The sequence below is a fragment of the Poecilia reticulata genome, chromosome 20, assembly GCF_904066995.2.
Source record: "Poecilia reticulata chromosome 20, P_reticulata-male-v2, whole genome shotgun sequence".
NCBI lineage: Eukaryota > Metazoa > Chordata > Actinopteri > Cyprinodontiformes > Poeciliidae > Poecilia > Poecilia reticulata.
In genome coordinates, this window is record NC_088849.1 from 9,622,578 (window position 1) to 9,631,663 (window position 9,086).

Below are 9,086 nucleotides of genomic sequence, written 5' to 3' on the forward strand. Positions count from 1 at the left end.
TACCTTGTTCAAAAATCAAAATCGGGGTTGAAAAAATTCCAAAAATGACTTATTCAAAACGATTTGAGACCGCTAGAATATTAACGAGAGGTTGAAATTACACTTGCTCTGCAAAACAAGATCGGAGGGGGGGGGGGGGGGGGGGGGCGGGGCAGGAGGAGGCTCACAACAGTGTGGGTGGAGCCAATCCCAGTTGTGTGAGAACTATGTCAAAGTTCGCAAAACATGTCTCCTTGAAGCCCATACACATTTAATGTAAGAAATTGGATGAAATGAAAGTCGTTGCATTGAAAATATATTTACTAAATATTAAGTACATTACTTGGATGAACTTTGAAATAATGACACATTTCCGTTTTACTCGGCAAAAACTTTGCTCAAGCAACAAGCAAATTGGCCTTTATAGGCTCATGTAATTTTTTTACACGTTTGCTGCATAATCAGCAGACAGTACATCAACAATGTGAATATAATTCTTCAGACCACCTCCGAAATCAAAGCACAGGTGAACAGGTTATACACATTACGTTAGGGTCAGGCTGCATGTCCTTTATTAGGATTCAATTACTGTGGAGAGAACGCTACGTTCGTGAAAAAACATTGCTATCTTAAAACATTTCTTGAAATGAGACACATTTTTTCTTGTTCTAAGTCTTTATTGAAGTTCAAAACAAAATGTACACATTGTACAACAGCTGAGAATCTGAAGAATTAAAAGAAGTAGCCCACACTTAGATTTGATTTGGAACATGATAGGGTGACGGTGACGTCATCGGCCAAAATTATAATGTTTAATATCTCAGAAACCAAAACTGCACAAACGAAAATTTTAACGGCACAAACCTGCACAAACGGAGCACTAACGAACTAGCCCACTTTGGTTTGTTTTGGAGCATATGGGGGGATGGTGACGTCATCGGCCAAAATTATAACTTTTAATATCTCAAAGATGAAAGCTGCACAAACGAAAATTTTAACGGCACAAACCTGCACAAACGGAGCACTAACGAATTAGCCCACTTTGGTTTGTTTTGGAGCGATATGGGGGGATGGTGACGTCATCGGCCAAAATTATAACTTTTAATATCTCAAAGATGAAAACTGCACAAACGAAAATTTTAACGGCACAAACCTGCACAAACGGAGCACTAACGAATTAGCCCACTTTGGTTTGTTTTGGAGCGATATGGGGGGATGGTGAACTCTAGATGACCTAAAAAATAATGTTTAATATCTCAGAAACCAAAACTGCACAAACGAAAATTTTAACGGCACAAACCTGCACAAACGGAGCACTAACGAACTAGCCCACTTTGGTTTGTTTTGGAGAGATATGGGGGGATGGTGAACTCTAGATGACCTAAAAAATAATGTTTAATATCTCAGAAACCAAAACTGCACAAACGAAAATTTTAACGGCACAAACCTGCACAAACGGAGCACTAACCATTCAGACTATTTGCTGGATTTTTTGACGTGGGTGGGGTGTCAGCTTCACGCAGGTCTAGCATTGCTAGCACAGATCTTACCTTTCTTTAAGCTTTCCTTCCAAGTGACGCTAAAAGTTGGACGAAGTCCCCACCGTCTGTGAAAGCGAAGCGCTGCTGATTTTACATGTCGCAATATCAATTTATGCAGCGCTATTATATTATAGACAAACATCTCCTCCCGCTCAGAGGAAACCACTGCGCATGTCTGGAGCTCCGAGTGCGAGTAAAGGTGGAGGTGATGGGTGACAACAGACACTAAGTCACGTTATTGCTCAGATTTTACGGCGCCACCTTAAGTCCCTGAACTTCACATTTTAACGGAAGAAAAGAGCAACGCGACTTGGATGTAATGAGTAACGCGACAGTTTTGTAGAAATGTAGTGAAGTAGAAAGTACAGATACTTACTGTAAAATGTAGTGGAGTAAAAGTAGAAAGTCCCCATTATTCAATCTACTTAAGTAAAGTACAGATACACGAAAACTGTACTTAAGTACATGTGGTGGGACGGTGTTTCACCCTCCCCCACGCTTTGCGTCGGGTGTGGCGAGAGGCGCGCCACTGATTGGTGGGCGGGGCAGATGCCTTTAAAGCTGGGTAAGTCGCTGCGAGGTGTGTGTGTGCCCTTGTTTCCTCCACTGTCTGCACAATTGGCGGCTACATGTTGGCGGTGTTTGATGAGCTCGTCTGATGTTGTAAGTGCCATTTTTCTGCTATCCGGGCTGGGATCGTGGTTGGTTTTGTTGGGTGCTACACCTGTCGTGCGTTTCCGCAGTGCGGCTCTGCTGGCGTTGCCGGCCGCGGCTGGAGGTTGTGGTGGTGTGTGGCTTCTGCCTAGTCTTCGCCTGCTGATCTGCTCCCTCCTGGTGTAGGCTGTGTCTCCATCCCTGGGTAAGCTACCTGCCATTTAGTTCTGGATTATTTTATTTTGTACTTGGCATTAATGGGTTTTCTGTTTCAGGCAACTGAGTGTTGGGAGCTGCAGTGCTTTGGACGCTCTGCTGCTTTGTCTTATCACTGTTTGTTCTGGCCGCTCTCCGCTGAGCCTGTTGTGGATTGGGCAGGCTGGTGGGCGGGGCATTACTCCTCTGGCCCCCATAGAAGGGCACTTGGAGAGACGATGACAACTTGTTCCATCATTTGAAGTATTTTCTTTTACCGTTTGTTGAAGTATTCATTTTTTTCTGTTGAGTGCTGTGTTTCTTTTGTGTTGCATGTTCTTTTGTTTTCTTGCTTTATTTTGTTGCATTTGCATGGTTTGCTTGTTTTCTTGGAACAACCTCATCTTGTCTGTCCCTTCTTGTGTGTTCCCTTTTTCTTTGGTTCCGGCGACCAAGTAGTGAGCCCGATGCCTTGGATTTTAAAAGAAGTGTTTTAAAAAGAACTTTTAGATAATTGTTTAATAAAGTATTGTACACTGTTAAATCTGTGTTCTGGTGTGTCTTGTTACTTTTTTTTAGAGATATCTCCACCTGCTGGTCACATACAGTAACTTCCCACCACTGCAATTCAGTGATTGTTGTTTCTTAATGTCAGTGTTTCTGCTACTGGAGTGAGATAGTGAGAAAACAAGGAATAGGGTTAGAAGAGGATTTAGAAATACAAAGATGATAGCTGTATTTACTGGGAGAAAGACTATGACTAGTTATCAGGACAGAATGAGACCCGTAAAACTGTTGGGTCTGTACAGTTATCTGCAGTCATCTGCTCCAACAATTTATTGCCCTTTAGGAAATGTTTGTACAAAAGGAGCAGGAACATCACAACATCAGATGTATTTTTCATCCGTTTAGCCGTGATTTAAAACTATTTTTAATTTTTGATACCATACGACAGAAAGCAAAGTTGTGCATGAATGTAAAAGTTAATTATTTTCTTCACTGATAGAAAAGTGAAATGTGTTTATTATGAGTAGGATTAACTGAGCTGAAGGAAAACAAAGGATAAATAAATATTCATTGATACAAAACCGAATCAGCAAATATGAACTTATGGAACTATTGAAACCTTCAAGAATCTTATGTTGTGTAAGATATTTAAGAAAATAATACTGAAACCGCACTCATGAATTTCTTTGACTGTTATATCTGAAATACGTTACTTTATGTTGAACACCAGATATCTCACTTAGTTCCACGACTGCAGTGGATTTTATAGTCAGTGTTTAAAGCAGCACTGACTCTGAAGCGATGGAGGAAATTTACGTCAACATGGAACCCGTTAGACGAACTGCATCTAATCACACAGGTAAGAAAAACGTTACAGATAAATCTAGCATCTGCTGCATTACATTTTGCTAAGGTTCAGATTTTTCTTAAGGTTCAAGCAGCTCCAAAGAGATGCTCTGCCTCTGTGTGGCTTTGGGAATCCTGAATGTTTTACTTTTGGCAGAACACATCGCCATCAGTGTACGCAGTGAGTCTCGTTCTAGTCATCTTTTAAGGATGAGTAAATTTTACGTTTCTGTAATAAAAAATATCATTGGCTCTTCTGAAATCAAACTGACCAAATAGCAACGGTTTGAAAAGCATAAAGCTCGGTGACTCAAAGTGTTTCAGAGGTGAATCATTACACTGTTACATGAGTTCGATTTATTTTCAGCAATGGATGCATTTTCAGCAATTTATGTCTTTAATATCTCCTCTTTTCACACTATCTACCCAACGATTTTTTGTTTAGTGTTACCTCAGTTTAAATTCTACAACCATAACCAAAATCATGAAACTATTTTATAAGTCTTAAGTGAAAATACGGTGCGACTTCTATTTTTGCAAACATGCTTGTTGATTTTTTTTTTCCAGCTCATGACATGACAGTAGATTTTTCTGACATTAGTAACTGTTACGGCCCCCTTTTTTGAGGAGGAGGGAAGTAACCCGACAACCACAAAAACTTGACAGAGTCCAGGTGAATGTTTTAAAAAGGAGGGATTTATTGATAAAAATCCCAGAAGGCTTGTACAAACTGTGGGGGAGAAAGGGACGGTTAGGTGGTGCCAAATCAAAGAAAATAATAAAACAAAACAGGGCCTAACTACCGTCTATGCTAAAGAAATAGAAAACAAAAACCCTGCCTACCTAATCTAACAAAAGTTTCCACCAAAACTTTACATGGGTGGCACCCACCTACTTACCTAATGTTTCTAACAGAAAAACACCTACGTGATGACATGTACAGGGTACCCCAAACTTACCTCGCCCTCTAACTCCCACCACAAACCTTCACACCAAGAGCAACAAGACATGCGTCAGGTAAAGTCAGTTCCAGCGAGAGATCTCCGGCTTCATGTTGGTTCCACAGGGTTCCCCTGAAAATATAGATCAAATCAGACATTACAGGGCACAAGTCAAGTCAATAACAAGTCAATGACATGATACAATCTGCATTTTTAACTCAGATAACTTAACTTTTTTTTTTTTTACTGACTTAATACATTTTAATTGCTGCACTGTTAAGTAGAATGGAAATTACTTTTTTGTAAATTGTCTCGAGATTACCTATTGTAAATTAGTGTTACATAAATCAACTGAATTGTTTTAAGAAAGGTTACAATTTGCCCAACAGACTGGACCGTTGGTATGGACATACCATAGCCTGGTGTCTGAGCAGGTATAGGTCACCCCTTGCGATAATAAGAAGCTGTTGTCAGAAACCGTGATGTTAAGTTTGACTTGCGAAGCATTTTTCTAAGACACTAGTCATAATATCCTGTTCAACAAAATTCTCAGTAAACAGAGTATAAAAAGTCAAAAAACAGGGTATATATATATAGACATTCATTTAATCGCTGAATAAGTAAAAGTTGAACTATGAACACAGAGCATGCTCATTGCTCATTGATTGATTTCGTCTCCTGTCATGGTGGCAAACATCGCAGTGGGAGGGAGGATGAAAACAGTCACAGTGCTCATTCTGCTTAGTTACTTGTTGCGCCGTTGGACAGTGTTCATAGTTGAACGTTATTTACCGTTAATTGCGATGTTTCAGTTGTGGTTTCTGACATATGCAATATGGGCAACCGCCCAGGGCGTTATTTTTCTAGGAATAGCAGGAGACCTCTGCGGATTGTAGCACAGCGATGAAAGCAAAACAGAATGAAGTGAGTTTTAATTGATACTGGTTAAATATATTTCAGCTCTAAGTATTTAATATCTAGGTGTTTTTATGGAATGTGGATCTTTCAGATCAATCTGAAAACCAATTTTGATAGGTAAACTTGATGTTATTGTGTCATTTAGCGCGGGGCGCTGGTCTTGGGTTCGGTGGTCTTGAATACAACTCTGCTACATGGCTCCTTGGTTGCATGTCCTCCACCCCGCCCGCACCTTCTTTACATCCCCTTTCAGTTAGATTTCTTTCTAAATAAATGTGACTAATGAAGTTCATGCTATGTTAGGACAGGAGACAAAATGTTTCCATCCCTGAAATTATGATTCATAGAATCACATATCTAAGTCTAAACTGTTACAGAGAATAAACACAATAAGAACATGTTTAATCTGTGGTAGTGTTCATTAAAATGGCACATTTCTGATGTATTAAAATTAAATACGATCGGCACACTTAATGATATTAGCGATTAGGTAATGCATTCAGCGAGTACTTTTACTTTTAATACTTAAGTATTTTTAAAAGCCAGTACTTTTTTACTTTTACTTAAGTAAAATGTTAATGTGGTAGTTTGACTTTTACTTAAGTACATTTTTGACTGTGTATTTGTACTTTTACTTAAGTAAATTTTGTGAGTACTTTCTCCACCACTGCTGAATTGCATTATCAAACTTCTATAACCGCTGGATCGAATAATTATAAAATTGTACGTTTTTATTCATAGTTTAAAGATATATACTATTAGGACTGCCGTTTAGTGAAAAGCTGGATGAGCTGTCTACTAGTGTCTAAAACTCAGGCACCATGTCTTCTGAGGGAGATCAACAGTTTGACAAACAGTTTGCTTTGTGAAGCACCGCCTCACTGGGAGGGAATCGAAAGGCTAACATGCCAATCAGGTGCAAGTTGGGCGGTTTAAAGTAAGAGAAACCAGATACTGCATTCAAAGCATGAAGAAGACCAGCAAGCAAAGCTTTCACAGAATGAATTCTGTAGAATATCAGAGTACAGGAGATACAGGATAGAAGATTTGACTGAATCAAGACATTGTCCAGAAGTTCAGACTGGGAAGCAAACTGGAACATTGCTAGCCAAGTATGTGGAGCAGGGAAATAGGTTGTAGTTACTTAAATTTATGCAAACCAATTGTCTCAAAAGATTCAATTACTGCAACATGTAAAAGACAAGTGTAGTTACATTGTGTGATTTTGGCAAACTATTCTTAAAACTCATCCAAAATATTATTCAATGCAAAATTTATTTTACTTTCTGCTTACAGCAGCATCAATATATTTACTACATGTCATTACATGACATAGTTGTACTGTTCAAAACCTTTTGGTTTGCTTGAGTAGAAATGGAGTAATGTCTGTGTATGTTAAACATTTACCACCCAAAATTCTCACCACTTTCAAATAGTTCACTTTTTATTTTATCTATTATTTAAATAGATAAATTTGTAAAGCATCGTTTTTTTTCCTTTTTTTAAATCCAAAGGTTTCTGCCGCTTGTTTAAGATGAGTACAAACAACAAGCTGAGAATTAAGTGATGTTCACTTGAACTCTTTATTAAGCAGAATGTTTTATTTTACAGTGAGGAAGGCCAGGGTCAAGCTTTAGCAGACGGCTGGAGGCATCTGACCCGCTTCAAACTCAGTACCTGTTTGCTCTGCGGCAAAAATTTGGTAAGATTAAATTTAGTCGGCTAAAGAAAGTCAGACGGTTCATTACGAGTGAAATCTCTTGAGGTAGTCAAGTTTCTTGTTTGTTCAGCTCTTGCTAGTCATTTCCATAGTATGATTGCTAATTAACAGTTGATTCTTTTGTGTCTAATTGCAATCTAATTATTCAGTTCACAATTGAAGTTTTATTATCAGGATTCTGCAAATAGAATATTTTCATAGTATATTTCAATCATTCCTTTCATACAGTCGAAGCTCCCTAAAAAGGATACATTACCTTTCTGTGAACTATAATTTTGATTCCTTTGAGTATCATGATATTTTATGAAATCTGACTGATATGATCTTCTTGAACACATACGGATGCTTCACATTGATCATTTATAAGCTTATCAGTTACAGTTACTTATCAGTTGCTGTCTGTTGGTGGACATTAGTGAACAGACAGCATCAAAAGCTGTAGATACTTTTAAAGGTAACAAGACAATTTTAGTAATGAAACCTTAACAACTACATGTGTACTATATTTTGTTAGTGAACACACATAAACATGTAAGGTAACAGATGGAAGGAAACGATCATTAGTATCAAAAAACAAACAGCGTATAAGTCAGAGACAAAAGCTGTACATAATTTTAAAGGTAATAAAATGTTGGAGGAACTCTTGGAGCGTGATGGTGCAGTGTAAAAACTTTAAACTTTAGGGAAAACTGAAAGATAAATATGAGCAGTAGCCTCACCTGGGCCTGTTTAGTCCCTGTCACATATTCTTAAGAAATACATTTACAGATGAGGAACTTTTACTGAAATGTATCGCACTAGCAAGTGTTGAAGAAAAAAAAATCTATAAGTTTGAACCAACCTTTACTATTTTGGAGAAAGCATGAAGCACTGAGAAGATCAGTGTTGATACAACAGCAGGAAAAAGACTGAAGCAAGGTAGAATTCACAATGATGTGAGAACAAATCCTGGAAAGGCAGTGATGTTAGAGTTTGTCTTTCACTGCAGAAAACTAAAAGTTAAATTTGAGCAGCCTCATGTAGGCCTGTTTACTACTTGCCACATATCTTTAAGAAATACAATTACAGATGAAGAACTTTTACTGAAATGTATCACACTAGCAGGTGTTACAGAAAAGTATCTATAGAGTTTAAAATTCAAGTGACTGTTTTCGGAACGGATGAAGGAAATTACAAACTCAGGCAGTATTGACTAGTCGTGCTACCTTAAATATTGCTGTCTGACATATCCTGTGGGTTTCTCATGCTTGAGCACACACACACACACACACACACACACACACGCACGCACGCACACACACACACACACACACACGCAGCAGCAAAGGCTTCCCCCGTAACCCCCCTCTTTAATGATAGATACACACGCACGCAAACCCAACAAAAAGACAATCTGTTTAAAACCTGAGATAGTTACAACATTCCTCATCTAATTCAACATGGTTTAGAATATAGTATATTTATTTATTCACTTACAAGTAAATGATTCCGTTTCTATTGCTTAATTCAAAGAGTTCAGGAGGAGTTAACGGTGAGCAGATGGTCACAAAGAGAGGTCGGGAGGTCACAACAACACCAAATAATGCACCATAAGCTGAATATTTACAGTAAAATAGTTAAATTGTTGTTTTCCTTCTGATGATATCCCTCATACCTAGCTAAAAGTCTGTTGTCCAAAAACAAATAACGCACCGTGAGCTAAATATTGCAGTAAAACAGTTAAACTGTTGTTTTCCTTCAGAGGTAGTCTAACATCAAATAATGCACTGTAAGCTATTGTCAGAA

General features: G+C 38.3%; 1 long non-coding RNA gene across 1 annotated transcript; it reads left to right on the forward strand.

Annotated features, from left to right (window-relative positions):
- The first annotated feature begins 1,442 nt into the window (after positions 1-1,442).
- On the forward strand, positions 1,443-2,913 carry LOC145549335 (uncharacterized). Its single transcript, XR_014085264.1, has 2 exons — positions 1,443-2,379; positions 2,450-2,913. It is a non-coding gene; the product is annotated as an uncharacterized LOC145549335 (long non-coding RNA).
- The last annotated feature ends 6,173 nt before the right edge of the window (positions 2,914-9,086 follow it).